This window comes from Phascolarctos cinereus, unplaced genomic scaffold (assembly GCF_003287225.1).
Source record: "Phascolarctos cinereus isolate Bilbo 61053 unplaced genomic scaffold, phaCin_HiC Scaffold_2;HRSCAF=192, whole genome shotgun sequence".
In the NCBI taxonomy this organism is placed as follows: domain Eukaryota; kingdom Metazoa; phylum Chordata; class Mammalia; order Diprotodontia; family Phascolarctidae; genus Phascolarctos; species Phascolarctos cinereus.
The window spans coordinates 87,706,880-87,732,878 of record NW_027555625.1 but is presented as its reverse complement, the minus strand read 5'-3'; the positions used below and the strand labels follow the sequence as shown (position 1 = coordinate 87,732,878).

At 38.5% G+C, this 25,999-nt stretch overlaps 1 pseudogene; it reads right to left on the bottom strand.

Annotated features, from left to right (window-relative positions):
- Positions 1-4,946: 4,946 nt before the first annotated feature.
- Positions 4,947-5,594, bottom strand: LOC110218546 (glutathione S-transferase 3 pseudogene; annotated as a pseudogene).
- Positions 5,595-25,999: the final 20,405 nt, after the last annotated feature.

Genomic DNA, 25,999 nt, shown 5'->3' with positions numbered 1-25,999 from the left:
ATAAAGAGTTGCTGAAGCTTCAGGACATAACAATTGGAAAATCAGTCAGTTAAAAGTAAACATTTATTAAGCACCTACTGTGTGTCAGGCACTGTGTTAAGTTCTGTGAGATATAAAGCTAGAGCTTCTGGTTGGTACAATACACAGAGCACTGAGGCTAGAATCAGGAAGAACTCAATTCAAATCTGGCTTTAGACACTTGCCAGCTGTGTGACCCTGGGCAAGTCCCTTAACCTCTGTTTGTCTCAGTTTCTTCATCTATAAGTTGGGGCTGATACTAGCCTATCTCCCAAGGTCATTGTGAAGATCAAATGAGATGATAATTGTAAAGTGCTTAGCATAGTGCCTGGTATATAGTAAGTACTATACAAATATTAGCTATCACTATTACATAATGAAAGGCAAAATACAGTCCCAGTTCTCAAGGAGCTCGCAGCCTAAAGGGACAGATAGTATGCAAACAACTATGGACCAGCAAGCTATGAGAGAGAAAGTTTGGGAAGAAAGGTTTCACTTTCAGCTGGGAAGTAGGGAGGTTAGGGAAAGGCTTCAGGAAGGAGACAGAAGGAATGTAGATATGACTTTCATAAATGAGACAGCTTGGAAGAAGATATTAATGCTCATTTTACTTTAAAAAAAAAGATGGATAGGAAAAAAAGATGATGTGAGCAGAGATCAGGTGTTCGGACATCCATCCTGGAAAGGACTTCACAGATTTTCAGAGACCTCTCTCTCTAAGCCTGGGCCAAGACCACACTTTTTGCTAATTTCCTTCCACTGCTCTGCTCCGCTCCTTTGTTTGAGCGGAGCCACTTCATTAGCATGTAACAATGGAAAGAGGAAGGTGCCATCCAGCTTTCCAGATTTCCATTATACAATTTAAGTGTTTGGCAATCCTAGAGCTGCTCCTTTATCATTGGTATTAGCTGAAGTTAACATTCTTTTGTTAAAACACAAAGGTTTGGACCTCTTTTCCCTCCTTCCCGCTTTTACTAAGCCTAAACTAGCCCAAGAATAAATTCCTGGCCTCAATTCCCCTCACCCACTCTAATGGGAGCTGCTTCCCAAAAGCTCTAGAACCTGATACGTACAGAAGTCCAGTATCAATCTACCTTCTTCACAATAAAGTAGCTTTACAATATTACATAGCTAATATAACTACCATCAATATGCACTTTAAAGTTTGAAAGACACTTTCTTTATCTATTCTCACAATAACCTTATGAAATAGATGCTATTTATCCCATTATGAAAATGAGGAAAACAAAGGTTAAGTGATTTGACTAGGACCATATAGCTAATAAATGTCTAAGGTAGAATTCACCTCGTGTTTCATGACTCCAGGTCCACTCCATCTATTATACCACCTAACAACCAAATCCTTTATAATAAAACAACATACATAATATAATATATAATATAATAAACAATACATGTAATATATCCTTTAAGATATATTATTCCACATATCTTTAAAAGGAAGTACAGTTATACTTGCTTAGCAGATTTCATTAACCAGAATTCCCATCATAAATATTTTAAGTCACAAATTCACTTTGAGGTCACCAATCTTTCCCTGATGCTATTTTTATCACATGCAGTGAGTGTGTCTGGTGCCTCCTGTTTCCTATGAGACAGCTAACCAAACCACTGCTGTTACGATGGGAAATGAGAAAGCTGGGGAGACGCCACTGTTCAAGGGTCAGCTTTTAGCAGCTTTCCAATCAAACAGCCATTGCTAGGCAAGGAAATCACAGCTGTAGTACTTAAAATTTTGCAAAGCACTTTGCATACTTATTTGAGCCATTCTCCTTATAAACATTAGGAAACCAAGACTCACAGCTTAAGAGGTGCCCATAGTGAGATAAGTTGGAGTTCCGATCTCCCAGACTCTAGGCCCAGCACAGAATGCTGTCCCTCTCTCTGAAGGCCCTTGGCTGCACAGTATTTAATGTTCAATGCTGCTCCCTCTTCCCCTTGGAAGCTGGAGAGCTGGTTCTCTGCAACTTACGGTGGCATAAAAACGAAAAATAAAAGGAAGTTGCTGAAGCTTCAGGACATGTTACATCTGTGTGCACATGAAATTAAAGGATCATTATACTTCCAAACTGGAAGTAGACTGTAAGGCACTGTGGTATGTTTTCTTCTGCCATAGACATCCCCCACACCCATTCTGTTAGTACTAGGGAATAAGTATACTTGAAGGCAAGGAATGAATGTTATTATCTTTTGAAATAAGCATTTAAGGAGTCTAGGCAAAGATGACAATATGAAAGGTTCCAAATCAAGTTCTCCCCAGAAGTACCTCAAGAATGATAGAGCATAGTGCCATATGAAGCAGATGATTAACAAGCCTATAGAGAAACATCAGCAAGCTCCTTTATCCCATCTGGGACTACAGTGGGCATTGAGGCCCAAAGTTGATGCCTTTCCTGGTGGTGGCTGGTTGGGGGGGGGCGGGTTGCTCCTCTATACACTAGGAAATAGAGCTAAAGCCAAAAGTTATTGCTCTGGGTCTGGACCAGGAGACAGAGCCTTAAGATGAAGCCAATGCAACTTCTTATAGACTATTATTGCACAAGGAAAGGCAGCCCCTGACAGGGTGGGAGAGGTGAAGTTGAGCCAGTACACAGGCTGAAACTACAAGTCTGGTGGGAGATTGTGGTAAGGAGTAGGATTGGATTATGAAAGGAATGAAAGTCCTAGAACAAGATGAATAATATCTCTTCTTTGCCTTCAAGCATGTTACAATACTTACTTCTTCCCTAGTGCTAATAGAAGATATAGAGGGCTGCCCAGGGTGTTCAGGGAAGACTAGCATCTCTGGTGTGAGGAATTCCCAAGCTCTGTTCTGGGCTATCTTTCTTGTTGACCTGTCACCTAACTCTCAGCTGTGGCTCCAAGAAGCTATAGCATGTGCAGTGGCCACAACCTGGTAAAACCATCTTGGCAGATGGGCTAAACCACATTGAGAGTAACCAACCAGCTTCAAACCCATCTGTGAGTTAGAGCGATGTCTACCCCAAGCACGTAAAAACTTCCCCCTGCAAAATGGATGGATGGGAACAATTTGTTCCAACAGCCACAAAAGCAGCTGAAGCACTTCAAGCTTGGTCAGATGCCAAAGGTCATCCACTGCATCCCTGTCCGTCACCAGTCATCCTGACTTTTGTCTTGCCACTGGGCTTCAATGACTCTAGAAGAAAGAATGAGACTGACTACTTTGTGTAAATCTGCCTCACTAAAATCCAATTCACATGCAAGCCAAAACATCACCCTGTGATGTCATTGGTCCTCTTCAAAAATGAAGGGATGAACAACAGAAGATATGGAAATGGAAGATGTCCATGGGAATATCTTAGCCAGGGACTAGCAGGGGTGGGGAAGCTGAGGCCTCGAGGCCACATGTGGCCCTCTAGGTCCTCAAGTGCGGCCCTTTAACTAAATCCAAACATCATGACCCAGGTTCCCCACTTCTGGACTGGAGTGTAAGAGGTAGGATCAGTCCCAAAGCACCTCATCTAGAACTCAGGCAGGGTAGTGGCGTCTGGACTACAACGTAGGCAGGACCTAGCACAATGACATCCCTTTAGCAGACTGGGACAGGATGCAGGGCTAGCTACTTTACCCAGGATTGTAGGAAGGGTCAGACCCTGGCTTTGGCACACAGTACCAAGAATGTGGTTCAGACTCAAAGACAACCAAGATTTGAGCTTAGCTACCCCACCTAGCACTATGAGATGGTGCAGGACATATAGATTTAGAGCCCTGGCTCACCATCACTATCCAGGACCACAATCTACCTCTGTATCCCAGACTGAGTTAGGGGAGGGGGGAAAAAGAACAAGAAGACAATCTCAACAAAGTTCATTGGCTGCTCTATTATAGGATTTAGAGCTCTGGTGGCTTCCTGCAACCTTACACTCCTCCTGGGGGATGTAGGGTGTGTTTAGGGAAGACTAGCACCTCTGGTGTGAAGGCTGCCAAGCCCTTTTCAGGGCTGCTTTCCACCTTTGCTGTCTACCTCTTCCACCTAACTCTCAACTGTGGCTCCAAGAAGCTGTAGCATACACAGTGGCCACACACTGGCAGACAGGATAAACCAGGTCGAGGGTAACCAAGGGGTTTCAAACCTGTTGGTGAGTTGAGGGCGAGGGGAAGAGGGGTATTTACCCCAAGCATGTGAAGACTTCCCCTGGTGGAATGGGCAGATGAGAACAATTTGTTCCAGCGGCCATGAAGGTAGCTGAAGCAGGCGTTGTGGAGTGCTTAGAGCTTGGTTAGACATCAAAGACACCAAGGTCATCCACTCCATCTTGAGCCATCACTAGTTGTCTTGATTCTGTCCTGCCATTGGACTGTGATGACTCTGGAGGAGAGAGTGAGGCTAATGACTTTGTGCAACTCTGCCTCACTTAAATCTAATTTATGCACAAATTAAAGGACATCACCCGTACCATTTTACCTATCTCAAAGTCCTGTGGTGACAGGCAAGTGACAAAGCAGCAGGCGCAGATACACTGGGAGCTGTAGTCACAATCCTGCACACAGGAGCCAAGGCCTGTGGTCAAGGATCGTTTCTCACTGGAAGCAGCAGTGGAATTCAGCAGCCCCCTGGGTGTCTGAGGAGCCTTTTTTCCGCACTGTAAGGTTTATTTTGCTCTAAATTTGGCTCTAAATAGGGAATAAAAAATTTTTCAATCTGTGATTCTATGTCCCTGAATAAGATGAAGTTCTAATCAAACTAAGTTTTATAATAAGCAAAGTGAAGATCAGGTTTTTCTGATTTATTACAAAATCTATAGGGAGACATCATATTTACTAGTTATTGAACCTAGAAATGCTGTAGGAGCACAAACTAGTATTTTTGTGGGCATCACTAAAGATCAACTAATATAACAGTAGTGTTTAAGAAGCAAGCCTTTTTTCCAAATTAAATAACTTCTTCACAGCTTCAAGATTTGCTTCATCCATTGGCGGCCTTCTTGGACTACCAGGCTGAAGGAATTTGTGAATCCTGGGGGGTTTGCTGATTGCAGATTTGAACTCCTACAGTTTAGAGAATGCCGAGAGAACACCAGACTTGCATTCTTCAACCATTAAGATGAGTTCAAATAGAAAGATATCTGCCCAGGTCAGCTGGTTGCCAACAAGATAATTTTTCCCTTGGTCTTTTAATGACTCCTCATACATTGGGAGGAATCTTTGAGTGGCTTTCTCAGCAACAAAGTGGAAACTCTTTTCCCAGTCTTCAGGCAAAGCAAAAGTCACTAACATAATTAAGTCTCTCAGCTCTTTCATTCCTTCCACATACATGTTAATAAGGACTTGCTCCTTCAGGTCCTTCCCATACAAGTTGTATTTTGCAGCTATATATCTTAGGATAGCTCTGGTTTGTACGATCTTCATCCCATCAATTTCCACCACTGGCACTTGTTGATACATTAGTTTCCCATCCTTAATTAAATTCTGAAGTTCTTCAGCTGTTTTCAAAAGCACTTCTTCAAACTCCATACCAGCAGCTGCCGAGAGCCAGCCACCGATTCCATTCTGCCTCTTCCATCAAAGTAATACAGTTTGGGCTTCCCAGTCATAATTCTCAATTCCTGGTTTTCCGAAAAACAAGAGAGAACAAACAATCTGACCAGGACCTCAATAGACAAGCTTCCTTTTCATAGTCTTGTCTGCACTGGGGAAACAAGAGGAAAGTGCAAATATTAACTGGCAATCTGAGGAGCCTTTTAAGGATCACACGACTCACCTCCTGTGTGAGGAAGGGGCTAGAAAAAGTGCCCTAAAAATTGTCTGCTTACCCAACTCTGGCCTGATTACCACAGCAGGTGGGGAATACCACTCTGTGGTCAAAACACACACAAAAAAATGTACAAAAACATCTGCAAAGACAATTCCACTCATCATTAGTACATGAATGTGAGCACATTTATAGACAACACAAAATCCAGTAGACCTGAAAAATGAACAGGTCTTGTCGCAAAAGAACTCAGGAGGTATCATATCCAAGTAGCAGCCCTGAATGAAGCAAGGCTGGCCTAACAATTAACACAGGTGAAAACACAGGTGCTCCATCAGCCACCACCACACCATCCGTATGTGGAACCATTGGTTACAACAAATGGAGAAGTTTTGAATGCGGTGGATAAGTTCACTTACCTTAGTAGTGTACTTTCCAGGGATGTACACATTGATAATAAGGTTGACAGGTGCATTGCCAGAGTTAGCTCAACGTTTGGGAGGCTCTGAAGGAAAGTATGAGAGAGAAGAGGTATTAGACTGACTACCAAACTGAAGGTCTATAGAGCCATTGTGCTGACCTCATTGTTGTATGCCTGTGAAACCCGGACAATATATCAGCACCATGCCAAGAAACTGAATTGCTTCCATTTGAATTGTCTTAGGAAGAGTGTGAAGATCATCTGACAGGATAAGACACCAGACATTGAGGTTCTTTCTCAAACTGAACTGCCAAGCATTCAAACTCTGCTTCAGAGAGTGCAACTCCAATGGGCTGGCCACATTGTTCTAATGCAAAACATATGCTTGCCAAAAAGACTATTTTATGGAGCTCTCACACAGGGAAAGTGTTCACATGGTGGTCAGAAGAAGTGATATAAGGACACTCTCAAGGTCTCTCTTAAGAACTTTGGAACTGATTGTGTGGCATGGGAGACACTGACACTGGACCACTCAGCATGGTGTGCCCACATCTATGAGCAAAGCAGAATTGAAATAGCTCAAGAGAAATGCAAGAAAAGCAGACTTAGAGAGTCCACCCCAAAGGTTCACATGGACTATTTGTGCCTGACTGGTGGTAGAACATTCTGAGCTCGTACTGGTCTGATCAGTCACGCTGGACACACTAAAATTTGACTCTAGCATAGTGATGTCATTTTGGTTCTCTTTGAAAACAATGGACAACAGCAACCCTCCTCCTGGATAGTAAACAGAGAAGCTGGAATAATAATTACATTATTATAGAGCCAAGGGAACAAGAAAAGACTTTTACCAGGCAACCATAACAAAAAGGCTAAAAGCTTATGAATAGAGAACAAAAACAAAAAACAATTCCTAATACAATGAAAAAATACCATGGGATAAGTTAATACCAAGATAAAATCCCAGAAGAAAACAATAATTCTTCAATAATTATTAGTAGAATACAGGGGGTGGGGAGTGAGAATATATGGGCCACAAATACTCCAAATGGATGGAAGCAATAAAGGCAAAATTAAAACAAGAGATATAGAAAGAAATTAGATGATTTGGAAGAAGTACAAAAAGATTAGAACAGAAGCTTGGATAATCTTATCCAATTAGTCATGTGCACTCTAAAAAGACAGAATGGAGTAAACAAAATTCAAAATGTCAATGATATAGTATATAATAAAACTATTAGAAAGTCAAAATAATAAAAAAAATTGGAATATGAATATCTACTGTCAAAAATAATTGACCTGGAAAACAGACTAAAGAGAGATAACTTAAGAATCACTGGACTCTCTGGAAACCATGATCAAATAAAAAATCTTGAGAACATATTTCAGGAATCTTTTTTAAAATGAACATAACTAGAAGAATCAATGAGCAAAGTAAAATTGAAAGAATCCCTAGATAACCATGTGAAGAAACCCAAAATGAGCACATTAAAAAATGTGATAGCCAAATTCCAATGTTTCCAGGTCAAATAAAACATACTCCAAGCTTAGCCAGAAAGACAAAGATCAAGAGCCAAGACACTATGGTCAAGATCACTCAAAAATATGTAGCAATTGAATAAAGGAAATGAAATCTTAGAATACAATATATCGAAACACAAAAGAAAGTGATTTGTGAAAAAAAAAAGCCAACTTATTCTGCAAAGGAGCATATTAAGGGGGGAAGCAGGATCAAACCATTAATAGAATGGACTATTTCCATTCCAGTTAAGAAAACCAGAGCAGGGTAGAATCTTTGAAATGCAAACATAGGAAAAAAAAGAAAGCTAGAAAGGTAATTACAGTTGAGTAACTTGAAATGGCTACATGATAATTGAGTGTTAACATTGAATTGATGAAACTGCAGTTTCACCAGAATCCCATTGTCTCCAAAGGTCAGAGAGGAAACAGAAACAAACTGTAGGAGTGTTGTTTTGTTTTGTTCTGTTTTGTTTTGTTATACAAGAAAAGAGACAGAAAAAATAATACACTGGAAACAAAATTAAAAAGAGGGAGGAATGCTATTATTTATCATAACTGGAGAGCTTCACCAGAAGAGTATATACAAGCATGAAGTGGTGGGGGAAATCATGAAACTCACTGTTATTTGAATCTGGCAAAGAACAGTTGAAAACACATACACACACACACACACACACACACATACATCAAAAGTACATAGTGTAAAAATACAATAAAGTAAACATGGAACTAGGGAGACAAGGAGAGGGAGGAGGGAGGTGTTTAAGACAAGGAAAAGTTGGGAAGGGAAAAATCAGTAGCACAACAGATTTTAGAGAGGATTGATTAGGGTTAAAAAGAGAAGGAGAAAGGATAAAACCATAGGTATGCTAGAGCTAACTAGTCTAGCCTCTGGTGAGAGTGCATTTTAAAATTTTCAGTATAAGTATTTACACAGAAATCATAAATCAGGGCTTCGTTTATTTGTTGATTGTCTAGACTTAAGAAAGTGATGAGGAGAATGCTAATAATGTAGATTGATTTTAAAAGTCTATCTAGTATTCCTAGTTTCCTCAGAGAGCCAAATGTTTAATATTTGCCAGTACACCTGAGGATAAGACTCAGTAATCTGGGTTTGGGCTGGATAAAGAGAGCAAGGGCAGAAGAATTCAACAACTCCAATAAGATATTATTTATGTTAGTCCAATTTCTTTCCCATCATCTTCTTTGTCTTCATAAAGAAGGAAACATATTGGGGGAGGGGGGAGAGCGTGCAAAGAAAGCAAACATTATAATAGGATATGAAGGAGAGAAAACCACAAGTACACCATCAAGGCAAATGAGATAAATTCACCCAACAAAACAGCAGAGGACAGCAGAATGGATTAAATAGCAGAACCCAATAATATGTTGTTTACAAGGAAAATATTTAAAATATAAAGATTCACATAGTGTTAAAATGAAGGGTTGGAGCAGAAGCTGCTCTCAGATAATTTTTTTTTTAAAGCAGGCCTGTTACTCACGAGTTCAGACAAGTCAGTGGTAAAAATTGGCAACGTTAAAAGAGGTAAACAAGGAAACAGCATTATACTTAAAGATACTATGATTAAAGAAGCAATATTGCTACTAAATATAAAAGCACCAAATGGCATGCTATGGAAATACTTACGAGAAAAGACAATTGACCTAAATAAAGGGAGAAACAGACAACAAAACAATAAATTTTAGGAACTTAACTGTGCTTTGACCAAGATAAATCTTGCAAAAATAAGATGTGAAATTCCAAAGAATTTTTAAAAAGCTAAACTAGACATCCAATGATTACTGAATAGAAATCATAAGAAGTACACATATTTCTCAATTTTTCACAAGTCATTTATGAAGATTCACCATTCACTATAACATAAAAAACTCATAAACAAGTGCAGAAAAGTAGAAATATTAAACATACCCTTTCTGACTATAATGCAATAAAATTATAAGCAATAAGGAGAGTTGGGAGAAAAATTTGGTTTTAAATGATATGAAATCATATAATTAAAAAGAATGAGGGAATAGTAAATTATTTTATCAAAGAAAATAATAATGATGAAAGAATACACCAAAAATTTTTAGGATCCAGCCAAGGTAGTCATTAGAGAGACACTTATATCTTTAAACATTTTCATCAAAGAGAGAGAGAGAGAAAAAGAAGAGATCAATCTCAAGAACACATAGCTTAAAAAGTCAGAAAGCAACAAATCAAAACACCAAGTAAATACAAATATGGAAATTTTAAAAATAAAAAATTAAGATAAAATGAAAACAGCAACAACACTAGTGGAGACATGATCTGATAATTGTTGTCTATGAAGGTGATGTGTAACCCTCACTTCTGTGACAGCTGAGATACAAAAGTCCTAGGCAGACAAGTTCTCATTACCAAGGTCCTTGACACTGTGAAATAGTTCAAATCATGAACACACTGCCTCTCCCACACACGTGTGTGTGTGTGTATGTGTATAATGTTGTTGTTATGCATTCATTCAGTTGTGTTTTGCTTTTCGTGACTCCATGGACCACAGCATGTCAGGCCCTTCTATATTGCACTGTCTCCCAATCTGTCCAAGCTCAGGTATTGTTTCCATGACACTATCTATCCATTTCATCCTTTGCCATCCCCTTCTCCTTTTGTCTTCAATCTATCCCAACATCAGGGTCTTTTCCAATGAGTTCTGTCTTCTCATTATGTGGCCAGAGTATTCAAGCTTCAGCTTCACTATTTATCCTTCCAATGAGTAGTCTGAATGTGTTTATATACATTGTATGTAGTGTGTATAGATAGATATGTATTATATATATGTGCATAGGCCTATGCATATATATCATATATATGCATTTTTACCAATGAAAATTATATTCTTAAAAATGCATTACCATCTCTTTTTTTCTGCTGTAACCTTGGGGCCACTGGACTTCCCATTTGACCTATAGGTGAAATAGCCCTTTGGTGCTGTGTATTTTTTCCCCCCATTAGAACTACATTAGAGCAACTTGACAGTAGGGGCTGTCTTGCTTTTCTGTTTATATTCCCAGTGCTTAGTGAAATGTTTGAAAAATAACCATCATTTAACAATTTTTTTCCTTCACAAACAAAATGAGAAGCTGGTATTTTTGAAAGACTAATAACACTGACAAACCATCAGCTAATTTAATTTTTTTTAAAGAGAGGAAAATTAAAACACTAAAATAAAAAATAAGAAGGAAAATTCACAAGACATGATGAGGGAGAATAGTAAATTGTATAAAAGCATTTTATTGAATTTTATGCCAACAGAACAAAAACTTAAATGAAGTAGATGAAAATTACAAAAGTAGAAAACATCCATATTATAAAGACAAGAAATGGAGAACTTAAACAACTCAATCTCAGAAAGAGAAGTTGAACAGGTCATAAATGAATTCTCAAAAGGGGAAAAAGTCTCTAGGCCTATGAGCTCTATCAAATATTTAGAGAATAATTTATTTCATTATTACCTACATTATTTGCAAAAAAAAAGTGATAGAAGGTACTTTACCAAAATTATGAAACATCTATGGTCCTGATAATGAAAATAGGGAGAAATAATGCAGGGAAAACATACAGGCCAATATCTGTGATGGTTATTGATATAAAAATAGTAAACAAAATTTTAGCAAAAAAGGGAAGTATTATAATATATTCAAAAGATTATCCACTATGACCAGCTTGGATTTATACTAGGAATGCAAGATAGGTTCATGTGATAAGAACTACATCTACTCCATACAGAGTAGGTTAAGTTTTCCCTAAAAGGCAATGAAACTGTCCTTGGACTAAATATTGCTAGGTTACATCATTAAAAAAAATGGGGAGACACAAATATACAGCTTAACCCAAAAATCTTAATGCAGTTTTAAGCTTTAGACTTTGGGGAAAACCTGTAGAAGAACAGGAATGGTTTCCCACTACAGAAATAATTCAAGGGTAGAAACAAGCACTTTTCAAAAGAAAAAAAATCATATAAAACAACTATATGAAACAATGCTACAAATCAGTATAATAATAAAAATGGAAATTAAAACAACTTTGAAATTTCAACACACCCTCACCAGATTGATAACAATGACAGAAGTTGAAAGTGGAAACTGTTGACTATCCATGAGAGGAAAGGAACACTAACCTATGTTGTTAAGAGTTGTAAATTGGTCAGATGATTCTGCAAAACAGTTTCCAGTTATATGCTAAAAGTCATTCAATTGTAACATGACACTCTTTGACCCACTGATAAAACCAGTAGGCATAAACCTCAAAGAGGGATAACGCCAAGTATAACTGTTGAATGTGGAGTTGGTTGGCCAGTATTTAAATCTTTCTGTTCCCTCACTGCTGGATTGTATAAAGGGACTGAATCCTTAACAGATTTTTCCTTTCTCTTCCTTGTGGGATGGTTTAGAATATGATCTTTTCTTCAGTCACTATCCTGTCCTTATAACTCCCTTTCTCTCTGGAAATTTATTCAGCTGCATCCTATTAAAAAAAATTGCTACTTTTTCAGCCTAGGAGCAATAGAATCATACTCAGGTCCCTGTAGTTCCTTTCTCTGTTTTATAGAGTTTCTATCAGATGAAAGGTTACTAAAAAAAAAAAAAATTATATCAGCTTAGATCCTTTAGTTTGGAGCATTTCTAACATTAGACAGAGGTTTAGTTCTCTGTTCTAAATTAAAGCTTTGTTTATCTTGAGCTGGCCTCTTTACCTCTGAGGTAAAAGAAAAATGTGAATACCTATACTGTTTAGGTAAAAGTATCAAGCATCTTCCAAAGGGAAGGAAAGCTGGGAAATGAGCAGAACTTTTGGAGGAAATACCTCCAGTTGTTGAGGAGGTGAATACAACCAATGGTTTCAGTCTGAGTTTTCTATCAGTGCTTGCAGAACACTGATGCTCCACCTTGATCTTTCCCTTCTCTTGGCACAGTTCCACTCTTCTTTCTGTTTCTCTTTTTGGTTGTTGCTCCTGTGCCTTTGATTCTTTCTGCCTCAGCTCATTAAGTCCTTTTTCCCCCATTGCTGTTCCTGCTACCCAGCTCTTAAAGCTACCTCTCCATCTGTCTCTTGCAGATTGTATATGTCCCTTTAAGAACTCCTGGGTGTGACTCAAGTCTGCTTTCTGGTTCAAAGATCACAATAGTTCCACATTCCTTTCAGAGTTGAGAGGTAATGATTGCCCTTCTAAATTACAAAACTAAAATGCCAATGAGTTCTCATATCCATATTATGTTTATCAAATTTTAAAAGAACCCATATGTAGAAAAATATTTATAGCAGCAGTTTTTATGGAAACAAAATGTGTTCTCACCAGTTGTGGATTGGCTATCCCAATTATGGTATATTGATTGAATATTATTGAATTGTCAAAAAAAATGACAAATTCAGAGAAACTTCAAAAGATGTATATGAACATATGCAGAAACCAACAGAACTAAGAGAACAATTTGCATGATAACCACAATATAATAATGTAAAGGAAAACAACTTTGAAAGACTTCAGAATTCCAGTCAATTCAAAAACCAATTATGACTTTAGAAGATTGTGATGTCGCATGCCTCCTGCCAGTAGGCAGAGACAATCACCTAGAGGTACACAAGGAGACATACGTTGTCAGCCATGGCCAATATTTTTATTTATTTTGCCTGATTATACTTGTTTGTTGCAAGGGAGGGCTTGTATTGGGGCTGAAATCAGTTCTGGGAAAGTGACAAGAGGTATAAAAAAACAAAGAAAGAAAGAAAAGAGCATCAACAAAACAAAAAATACAAAGCAACGAACAAAAAGAAGTTCAGAAGGTTGCCCAAATGACAATTTTGTTATTACTTTGTAACATTTAATATACATTTTTTAAAAACTATGTAAGAGGAGCTCACAGTTTCATGTACAATTCTCTTTTCAGTTCTTCTTTGTAAGGTGGAATGTTTAAGGTTGATTTTTAAGCTTGGAATAAAAAATATTTAAAATAAGCATTTAGTATATAGTAATATCTTATACATAAGTGTTTTGAATGAATGAACTAGATCCCTTGCTCTTTGAGATCAAAATGCAGGTTTTAATTTTGGAAAACAATTTGGAACTGTGCCCAGATAGTTGTCAAAATGTATATATCATATGGCCCAGTTATAGCACTGCGAGGCCTATATCCCAAAGAAATCAAATAGAGGAAAAAATGTATATATTCATTCACATGCACGTGCCCACAATTTTTTTTTGGCTAGGCAATGGGGTTAAGTGACTTGCCCAGGGTCACACAGCTAGTAAGTGTTATGTGTCTGAGGCTGGATTTGAACTTAGGTCCTCCTGAATTCAAAGCCGGTGCTCTATCCACTGCGCCACCTAGCTGTCCCCCACACAAATTTGTATAGCAACTATTTTAATGATGGTCCAAAAGTGGAAACCAAGTGGGAGTCCTGATTGGAGAACGACTAAACAAATTGTTGTGTATGAATGTGTGCCACAAAAATGATAAAATGGACAATTGCAGAGGAAACTGGAAAACTTCTATGAACGGATGCAAAGTGAGCAGAACCAGAAGAGCAACCTGTACAATGACAACATTATAGAAAAAAACAACTTTGAAAGACTTTAGAACTCCAATCAATGCAATGATAAACCATGAGGCCGAAAGAATGGAGATGAAACCTCCTGATTAGAAAAGTGATGACCTTATAATGCAGAAAGAACATGCATTTTAGGATATAGTTAATATAGAAATTTGTTTTGCCTTACTGTGTGGCTATTTACTGGGGTGGAGAGGAGATGGAAGAACAGGTTAATTTTAAAATGCTTATTAATTGAAAAAATAAAATAGAAATATATAAACAAGTATATTTTAGTTGTATCCCTTTCAACAGTGTCTCCCAAGTTCACATCAACATTATTTAAGATTCCTTAGAAGTCAAAACAGAGATAACTTTCTCCAAGGAACCTCTGATCATTAATACCAGATGAGGCACAATATAGAGAGAGATGTGTTCACTAAATGCATTCACTATTATCATGAAGGTATGCCAACATAACGTTCAGGTTGAAGAGAGATTTCCTGTAGATGGTCAGGTGCTCTAGATGCTACTTTTCACAGATGTCATGATGCTGATTGCACGAAGCCCCAGAACACTACAGAGTCTCTATAACCACTCAAAAACGGTCTAGAGCAAATATTTCTAACCTTTTTTTCGTGTTATGACCCCTTCGGCTGACTGGCAAAACCTAAGGATTCCTTCTCAGAATAATGTTTATTGCTTATATTTATAACTGATGGGAAGCTGAATTTTAGTTAGAGGTTAGTGAAAATAAAGATGTGATTTTTTTTTCCTATTCTAGTTCACAAATCCCTGAAAATCTATCATGGACCCTTTGGGAGTCTGTAAGCCTCAAGGTTAGAAGTATTGATCCAGAATATAAACTCCTTAGTAAAAGCTTACAGAGAATGATAATAGATGATTATGAGCAGTATCACCTTTTAAAGCAGAGAGAAGCAATAGAGGGGAAAAGCCAGATTAAAGGAAGCTTGGTGAGAGACTTAACTAAACAAAGTCATCCCAAGGGAATGTAAAGATGAACATTGAAGGACAGTAAAATTAAGAAAAATGAACTAAAAATCCACCAAGATTTAACAAACATTTTTCATCATGAACCTTAGACCCGCTATACTTGCTTATCATAGGTCCAGATGTGCTTGCAGAGGAAGTAGAAATGGCACTCAAGAGAATTAAAACGAGGAAAGCAACTGTATTGGGCCAAGTATACACGGGAAAAAAAAATCCTTCCTGGAGGCAGTACAACTATGAGAGCATTGAGGGACAGATTTATAAGAACTCTGATGGAGGGGAGGATACAAGAACATGGCGGGGTAGTAGGGAAAGGCTCAGATTTTTTAATATCAAAAAACAGTGACTAAGAGAACATCAACAACTTGATTTTCTGCATGTTCATGACCTGGATGCTTATTTTACCATCTATATACAATTTTTACGAAAATCAGCTCCATATATGTAAAGGACATCCTCAATAAGAACTGGTAGGGAACAGGTAGGCTTTCACAAGTCATATTTCATAATTGACCACACATTTACCATCATACAATTGACAAAAACATGTTGAGATTACAAAATCGTACAGTGCTTATCGGTTTGTTGTTTGGTTTTTTAAAAAATTTTTTATTTGGGGCCTTGACCTACTTAAAGATTCTCTCCCAACAGGGTATCTCCTCTCTATACATCAAAATTATTCAAGATTCCTTGACAGATATAACAAAAAGGATAATCTCATTCAACAACCCTTTGATCATGAACATCAAGCAAGACATAAAAGACGGAGGGGCATGATCACCAAAAGTATTCACCACTGTTATTGGGGAGACCAAACAGAGATCAGGTTGAAGAGGAATTTTTCATGGATGGTGATCTCCTCTCAATTCCCTGGTTTGCTGATGACATTAGGCTGGTTACATAAAGCTCCAAAATATTGCAGAGACTTCCGCAAAGATATCTGTAACCACTCAAGAGTTTGGCCTGAGCAACCACACATGATAAACTAAGTATGTGAAGAATGTCTATTGTCAAGATTCTGATATGCAATTAGATGGACATCTTAAAGTTTGTGCATTAATTTCTATATCTGGACAGACAATACAAATGGATAATGATATGGGTCTAAAATTAAATAGGAGGAAGATAACAGGTCATATTCCCTTCAGGAAATTGCAAAACTCCTTTAAAGATCTCAAACTTGTCCTACAAATAAAAGTACACCTTTTAACACCAATATTCTATGGTTCTTACATGACTGCAAGACAAAGACTACCACACAGAGGGCAATGGAGAGGTACATGCTGGGTGTGAGCAGGCTGTACCATATAACCAATGAGGCAGCTCAAAGAGAACAGGAATAAAAGACAGCATCTGGGAAATATATAAGATAAAAAGAAGATGGGTTAGTCATGTGGCAAGCATGAAGAATGAGAAATAAAGCAGGCCTTTAGTAACTTTGCACCGTCTGGAGAAAGCAACGATTCTAGCACATTAGGTAGAAGTTGTTTTGCAAATCTCTGGAAGAGATGTCCAAGTGTCACACAGTACAGGAAAGCATGGATGAATTGTGAGCAAAATCATTGAAGGGTATATCCAATTCAAGATCACAAAGTCTTTTGAATAGTTGAGTATTTTTCCATGTTTATTGGAAATTTTCCTCCCAATCTGGTCCTTCCCTTTTTTTTTGGGGGGGGCAATTGGGGTTAAGTGACTTGCCCAGGGTCACACAGCTAGTAAGTGTCAAGTGTTTGGTCTGAGGTCGGATTTGAACTCAGGTCCTCCTGACTTCAGGGCCGGTGCTCTATCTACTGCACCACCTAGCTGCCCCTTAGTCCTTTCCTTTTCATTTTGGATTCATCACCTTTTGTTGTTCTAAAGCTTTTTATTCTTAATCGAATCCATCATGGATTGATTTGGTGGCCTACAGTTTCTTTGCTTTGTTCAATGGATGAAAATTTTCTTACTTTCCATAATTATACAGAAAATATGATTTTTTCTTTTAATTTTGTGGGGTTTCTTTTAGCTCATTCCTCCATTTGAAATTGATCGCAGTACATAGTGTGAAATATGCAGGTAATTCCCTGTCTATGTTATACTACAATCTAATTTTCCTAATATTTTTCCTTGAATTCCCCAGAATTTAGCAAATATTAAATTATAGTATGTTTTTCATTCTAGTTCTGAATTATCCACTCAGCTCAATTAATCCAGTTCACTAGCTTCTACTTTTAAATACAATTTAAGATAGTTTTTATAGTGATTGTTTTATAGTGTAATCAGGCATAGTTGTCTAAAACTTGACTTCTTGCTTAGCTATTTGTATGAGTTTTCTGTGTCCCCAAGGGTCAAATTTTCTTGTGTGTGCATAGGCATATAACAAATATTTGTAAAAATAAATTAAAATAGCATCAGCTTATGTGCCAACACTTAATACAGAGTAATGAAAGATAAATTCTATTAAAAAGTTGTTTTTCTCCATCAGACTTGGGATTTCATTAATATGGGGAGTTCTTGGTGAGAAACTCTCTACCAATGCAAATAGGCTTCTGGTGTGCAGTTTCTGTATAAAACTTTTTCATCAATAAGAATAGAACCCCCCCTCCCCCACCTCTCGGACTATGATATCACAGTTCCAGGAGCTGTTATCCAAGAGGTATAAATAACACTAAAGATGGGGGGGAAATAATTGGATTAGACTACTTGTGCATAGAAGATATCCATGCTGGAGGTGACACATTGTGAGGGAATCGTGAGTGATTCATAAGATATCTGAATGTGGGGAAGATAACAAAGGTGGAAAAAAATCTCATACTTCAATAATACTGAAAAAAAGTGACCTACCAACTACCTACCAACATGCCTGCTTTCTCATTTGTACAAAACTTTTATGGAAATAAACTAAGCACCGATTGTGAATATTCACATTGAAGACATTATTATAGAATAGTCAGGCTATTACTAACAGTATCGTACAATAGATCATATCTTTATTGTAGCACAAATGACTAAAACATGTAGGGAAAACAAGCGCCCGTTGTGTTTCTTGTTTCTTGATTAGTTTTAAAAAGCATTTGAGTTGGTAAAGCAAAATGTTTCCTTGAAGACTCTCTTCCAACTAAGTATCTGCCATCCTTACATCAAAATCACTCAAGATTCTTTGAAATACATAGTAGAGATAATCTTGTTCAATGACCCTCTGTCTGATCATTAATATCAGACGAGGCATAAAACAGGAACTTGTCAAACAAGTTCACCACTGTCATGGAGGAGAGACTCAGTGCAGAGTCCAAGTTGAAGAGGGATTGTCTCCCTATGAATGGTGAGTTCCTCCTAATTCTCCTTTTTGCAGGTGACATGATGTTGATTGAATCAAACTCTGAAATATTGCAGAACCTCCTGGAAATTTGCCCACTCAAAGAGAGTCTCACTTTTTGTTCAGATTATACCATGAAGATAATTGGATAATTTATGGACTTCATTTTAAAATTTTTTTTTCACGTAATAGTATTTTTTTCAATTACATGTGAAGATAGTTTTCAACATTAATTTTTGTTAGATTTTTAGTTACAAATTATTTCTCCCTCCTTCTCTTGCCTCCTCCCTCCCTAGGAGAGCAAGCAATCTGACATAGGTTATACATGTACAATCATGTTAAACATATTTCCACATTAGTCATGTTGTGAAAGAAGAATCAGAACAAAAAGGAAAAACCACAAGAAAGGAAAAACAAAAAACTAAAAGAGAAAATAGTATGCTTTGATCTGCATTCAGACTCCATAGCTCTTTCTATGAATGTGGATAGCATTTTCCATTATGGGTCTTTTGTCTTGGATCATTGTATTTCTGAGAAAAACTAAGTTTATCATAGTTGATCATTGCACAATGTTGCTGTTACTGTGTACAATGTTCTCCTGGTTCTGCTCACTTCACTTAGCATCAGTTCATGTAAGTTCTTCCAGCTTTTCTGAAATCTGCCTGCTCATCATCATTACATTCATATACCACAATTTGTTCAGCCATTCCTCAATTGATGGGCATCCCTTCAATTTACAATCCTTTACTACCACAAAAAGAGGTGCTATAAATATTTTTGTACATGTGGGTCCTTTTCCCTTTTAGATGATCTCTTTGGGATACAGATCTAGTAGTAATATAGCTAGATCAAAGGGTACGCACAGTTTTATGAACTTTATGTATCAGTAAACATGTATATGTATATAATCATATTTTTCCAAAAGACCTTTTGTTTTAAAATTTTAATTATTTTAAACAGGCATGTATTTCCTCTTTCTTCCACTTGGTCCTCTTCTCTTCTCTCCCACCCCCCCCCGGCCAATTGAGCAAACAAAAGGAAAAAAGAAATCCTTGTAACAAATGTCAGCATATTTGTCTTGGTCAAGGTACAAGTGGACAAGAAATTGGTTTCAGAATTAAACAGGAGGATTCTGGGTTCTGATTCATTGAAACATTAAAAATGATTATGACTCAGAAAGAGGCACATGTTTGGTACATAGACAGACTGCAGCACATGACAAAAAAAACTATGAAGAAGAAATAAAGGATGTTATCTGAGAAATGTATGATAGGAAAAAAAAAAGATGGACCAGCCATATGGCTAGAGTGAGGGACAACTGAGAGATAGCTTGTATGCTCCATTAATAGCCTTGTAATGCCTGGAGAAAGTAAGGAAGGCCCATCATGCTTTGGTGGGATCCATTGCTAATTTCATACAGGGAAAGACATGGACAAGAATGGCACAAGAGTTGCATGTATGGATGGGTTGTGATCTGCATCACTGGATGGAATATCCACATCAAAGAGATCATAGGTTCACTTGAGTATTTTAGTGCAAAGAGTCCTGGACTGGAAATCAGAAGATGGAGGCTTCCAAAAAGGAGATGAAATAATCACAGGAGATAATATTTATAAAAAGCATTTAGCACAGTGTCTGGCTCACAGTTGTTGTTCAGTCATGTCTGACTCTTCTTGACCCTATTTGGAGCTTTTACCATTTTCTTCTCCAGCATTTTTACAGATGAGGAAACTGAGGCAAATAAAGTTAAGTCACTTATATGGTATAGCTATTAAGTGTCTGAGGTTGAATCTGAACTCAGGAAGATGTCTTCCTGACTCTAGATCATGCACTTTCTCCACTGAACTACCTAGCTGCCTGATCTGGCACACAGGAGGCACTATATAAATGCTTATTCCCCTTCCCTTGGCTCTACCACTTATTAGTCATGGGACCACCATGGCCATCTAACCACTAGATGGCACTGTGGGGTTGTACAGCTAGTTGACTGATCCTCTACATTGGCTCTTATATAGACAACTTGGCAAAGTGACTACAATGCTGAACTTGGTCCAGGGGGACCTAGATTCAAATGCTACCTCTGATACTTAGTAACTGTGTGATTGTGAGCAGTTATTTAGTTTCTCAGAGTCTCAGTTTACTCAACTAAAAAATAGGGTCAATAGAATCTACCTCCTTGTTGTTTTTGGTTTTTTTCCTTTTTTTTTTTTTTGGCTAGGCAAGGGGGTTAAGTGACAGCTAGTATATGTCATGTGTCTGAGGCCAGATTTGAACTCAGGTCCTCCTGACTCCAGGGCTGGTGCTCTATCCACTGTGCCATCTAGCTGCCCCCACATCTACGTCATTGTTAAGAGGCATAACTAAGATGTGTGTAACAAGGCTTTTCCAATATTTCTTGGAAGTCACTGGGAATAATGGATAAAGGAGGTCACAAGAAGGTAGAAACGTGTGTGAGTATACATTTCCCAGAATCCTCAAGTTTATGTTTTCTTTGCCCTTGAAGAGCTTTTCTGCCTTCCTGTTTTGGGGGGTTCAGGCAGAAAAAAATGATACCCATCTATGCTTTATTTGGGGTCATGTGGCTGGAGCATGGGAGTGTTCCTCCAGTGATGTCCCTGAAACTGATCAGACAGAGTAAAGAGTAAACTGGGATTGACCTGGAGAATCATGGAGCATGAATTTTACTTCTAGAGCTACAGACTCAGAGTAAACAAGAATAGGTGGAACGGAGTTAAGAACAGGCTGGAACAAGTTAAAGGCTATTGAGAGAAATGTTGACTACAGTCATGGTGAAGCTAGCAGATGTACCATTATCAGAAAGTGCTCCTCCTCTGTTCCCTCAGAGCACTTTCTGGGCTGTACCTCAAGTTCCAGAAACCTGCCAAATTCTTGAATCTTGACTTTTTCATTTCCTTCCTCCTAATTCCTGGGAGGAGATACGGAGGGGAAAGGGAGTCAATCCGAGCTGCAGTCAATATTGCATGTTGCAATTAAAATTTTTTTTTTACAGTTTTGTTTTGTATTATTCTGTTATCATTATTTTTAGTTATTCTATGGTGTTTTAATAAATCAAACGGCAATTAAAAACAGTAAATTACAAATTCTGTGAAAGGGGATGTAAGTTAGAAGCAAAGTTTCCAAATGCAGAAATTGGAGACTTAAGGCGTTGATGAGTATTCCCTGCTTTAGTAATTTTTGAGCATATTTCAAGTGAGACACCTAAATCTATGTAGAAACCAGCTACAACTCCTAGGATGGTTTGGGAGAAGACCTAGCCAGTGGGAGGTCAGAGTAGGTTACTCAGCAATAGTCAGTATGCCATCTAGTGAAGAGTAAAGGTATCTGCAGCCATTGGGAAAAACTCATGCATTTGTTTGGACTAGGTGACCGGCTGCCCAAAGAGTGGTGCCAACTGGTGGCCAAACTATACTTTCCCCATTGGCTAATTAAATAAATACTAGCTCACTGTACTCAGAAAGTAGGAGAAGGAGACAGGTTTGGGTGGATACAGCACACCATATGTATGCCTAGCACCCACCACCTACACACTATCTGTCATATCTATAAAGTGCTCTGCAAACTTGAAAGGGCAGTATAAACGCTAGTTAATGATATTGTTTCTAAGGTTTCTTTCAACTCTAAACCTTAGTACCTATGAAATAGAGCAGAGTGTAAGCAAAGAGGCAACCAAAATCTACTAGAATCTTTATTTGATGTATTACCCTTGAACAAGGCTTTCTTTTCCCTTCCATTCCTGACTCCTATGGTACAGATGCCCACAAAAGGGAGAAGAGGAGATTTTGCTTTTTTTTCCATTTGTTTTTTAAGCCTGAAGGGTTTCATTATATGGATATAATCATTAAAATGGGAGTTACAGTTAGAAGGGTCTAGGAAGTCCAGGGCACAGAATACTGGCTGATTTGTACTGACTACACAGCAAATAAATACCATTTCCTGCTTAGCTGGATACCAATTGAAACCATGGTGAACTACAAACTGAGTGACAACTAAAATTGAATCTATGGGTCTTATAGTCACAATTATCTGCCTCTCTAACCCCAGTCACAGTTTGTGTATAGAGTGCTGGACATGGAATCAGGAAGATCTAAGTGCCCCAGGCACTTACTACGTTCCAGAATTTTGAAGTCTTGTCTGAACATTATCTGTTGGCTTTTCCCCTTTCCCTTTGCTTTCCATACTACTTCTTACTACTACTACTACTACTACTACTACTACTACTACTACTACTACTACTACTACTACTACTACTAACTATTCGTTGTCTACCTTAAAGCTTCTAGTTCCATGACCACTCAATTCTCTCCCAAGCTATCTTCCCTGTACTAACCACTTTCTCCTATTTTCTACATCTTGACTCCTTGGTGAACCAATTCAACTCCACCTTGGCCTCCTCCTTGGAATCCCTAGTCCCCTTATCATATCACCAGTTACACTGAGCCAAGCCTCAATCTTGTATCATTCCTACCATTTGCCATCTTTGTTCCATTTACATACTGCTAAATGAAGATAGAGAAAATCACACAAACCATTCTGACTGGGTCTACTGTAAATTTATGTTACATAACTTCCACTGGGCCCTTCTAAACTTCCCTTGTCAACTCACTACCATGCTCTCCACAATGGTTCTTCTAAATCTTTTCATCCCTTCTCAAAATTCCCCTGACCCTTTAGGGGAGAACCTTGCCTCATATTTTACAGAAAAAGTTGAGGCCACTCATGGAGTACTCCCTCTTCTCCCTTCTTCCTCATCTATCGCACAGATACTTTTGACATTATCTCCTCCTTCTCCCTGTCTCACATGAAGTAATCTTACTTCTTACCAAGGACAACCTCTCTACCTATTCAAATGATCCCATTCCATCCTGTCTCCTCCAACAGATTGTCCACTCTCGTCCGTGTTTTTTCACTTATTTTCAATCTCTTAATGTCTACTGGCTCATTCCCTACTGCCTGCAAGTATGTCCTTATCTCCTTCATTCTGACCCTTCTATCCCTGATAACTAACATCCTGTATCTCTTCTGCCCTTTGTAGCTAGACTGTAAAAGGCCATCTATAATAGGTGCCCCTACTTTGTCCTCCCACTCTGTTATCAACCTTTTACAATCTGGCTTCCAACTTTATCATTCCACCAAAACTGCTCTCTCCAAAGTTGCTACTTTTCATCCAATGACCTTTTCTCTATTGCCATTCTTCTTGAACTCTTTGACACTGGCGACTCCTCTCTTCTCCCTGGTATTTTCTCTTCTCTGGGTTTTTGGACACCACTCTCTCCTGGTTCTTTTCCTACCTAGCTGACTGTTCCTTCTCTATCTCCTCTGCTAGATCCTTTTCTAGAGTACGCCTTCTAGCTGTAGGTGTCCCTTGGGGTTCTGTCTTAGGCACTCTTCTCTTTCCCCTTCTATGTTGTCTCGCTTGTCAATCTCATCAGTTCTGCGGATTTAATTACCTACCATTTCTAAGCTGATGATTCCCAAGTCTGCCTATCCTGTCCCCAGACTCTCTGCTGACCTCCGATCTCACCTCTCCGATTGCCTTTTAGACATCCCAAACTGGATGCCTCGTAGACATCTTAAACTCAATGCATCCAAAATCAAACTGGCGATCTTTCCCCTGAACCCGCCCTCACACTCCCACCTTAGCTGTTACAGTACAGGCCACCGCATCCTCTAGTGCAGGCCCTCGCCACTTCATTCTTGGTCTATTGTAACAGCCTACTGGTAGGTCTTCCTGTTCCCAAGTTTCTTCCCGCTCCAGTTCATCCTTCATTCATCCACCAAAGTGACTTTCCTAAAGCCTGGATCTGACCATATCCCCCTACTCAATAAACTCAAGTGGCTCCCTATTGCAGCCAGGATCAAATACAAAATGCTCTACTTGGCATTCGAAGCCCTTCATAAAGCCCCATCCTCTGTCCGGTCTTGTTACACCTTATTCCCTGACAGCTACTCTTTGATCTTGTGGCAGTGGTCTCCTGACTGTTGCACAAACCAGACACTCCATTTCTCAGCTCCAGGCATTTTCTCTGACTGTCCCCCATTCCTGGCGTGTTCTTCCTTCTCCAACTCAACCTACTGATTTACCTGGTTTCCTTTAAGTCTCAATTTAAATTCCTTCTTTTACTGGAAGACTTTCCCATCCCCTCTGAATTCTAGTGCTCCCCTCTGTTAATTTTTCCTACTTATTTTGTATACAGCTTTGCTTTATATACATTTGTTTACTTGTTTTCTCCCTTACTACATTGTCAGCTCCTTGAGGGAAGGAACTGTCTTTTGCCTCTTTTTGTGTCCCCAGCACTTAACATAGTGCCTGGCACATATTAGGTGCTTAATATATGTATATTAATTGATTGATTACTAGCTGCGTGACTTTGGGGGTAAATCACTTAACCTATGCCTGCCTCAGTTTCCTCGTCTATAAAATGGAGATAATAACAGCACCTACCTCCCAGGGTTGTTGTTAGGATCAAATGAGATAGTATCTGTAAAGCGCTTAGTACTGTACCTGATACATAGTAGGTGCTATATAATGTTAGCCATTATTACTATCTACTCACAGAGTGTGCCTGAAACTAGATAATCGAGTGGTATATGTTTTAAATCTAATCCCATGTCAGTGTCTAAAGTAAATACACACCACACACAGATAATGCCTTGGCCACTTAAAAGGAAACTTGGGAAGCCTGTTTTTTTTTTTTCTACAGAGATTTACACTGACATTTGCTCTAATTGTTCATGCTGTTTCATCCATCACAATAGCAGCTAGTGAAGAGGGTATAAAAAGCTTTCCTCATGTCCTTTGCTCTGAAGATTTCTGCTTGTGATTACTTTTCTCTGGAAAGGAAAAATCACATCTGTAAGAACAGAACTCTCAGCAAATGTTAGACAGAGGGTAAAGCTCCATCGAGACAGGAGGAGAATCCTTAGGGGATTGACCTTGGTGCTGTTCAACTGCTAGCTCTGTTAGCAACTGTTCCTGGAATTGAGGCATAGGGAAAAAAAGTTATTTATACCCCCAAAATATCACTACCCATCAAATCCATCATTCTTTGGAAAATCACAGAAAAATAGCTGAGTTTCTGGCCTAATCCTGAGGTAAGCCTACAATGGAAAGAGCCTTGGATTTCCAATCACACCTGGATTGCCGTCTTGGTTTGGCCGCTCTATAATCTTGGGCAAGCCCCTTAACTTCGCTGTGCCTACTTCTTAATCTGTAAAATAGTAATAGTAATAGCTAGTGTTTACATAGCACTCTTCATATATTACTTCATTTAGGCCTTACAACCCTGGGAAGTAAGTGCTATTATTATTACCATTTTACAGATGGGGAAACTGAGATGGATGGCTGTTAAATGACATGCCCAGTGTCACAGAACCAGCAGGTATCTGAGGCAGGATTTGAACTCATGTCTT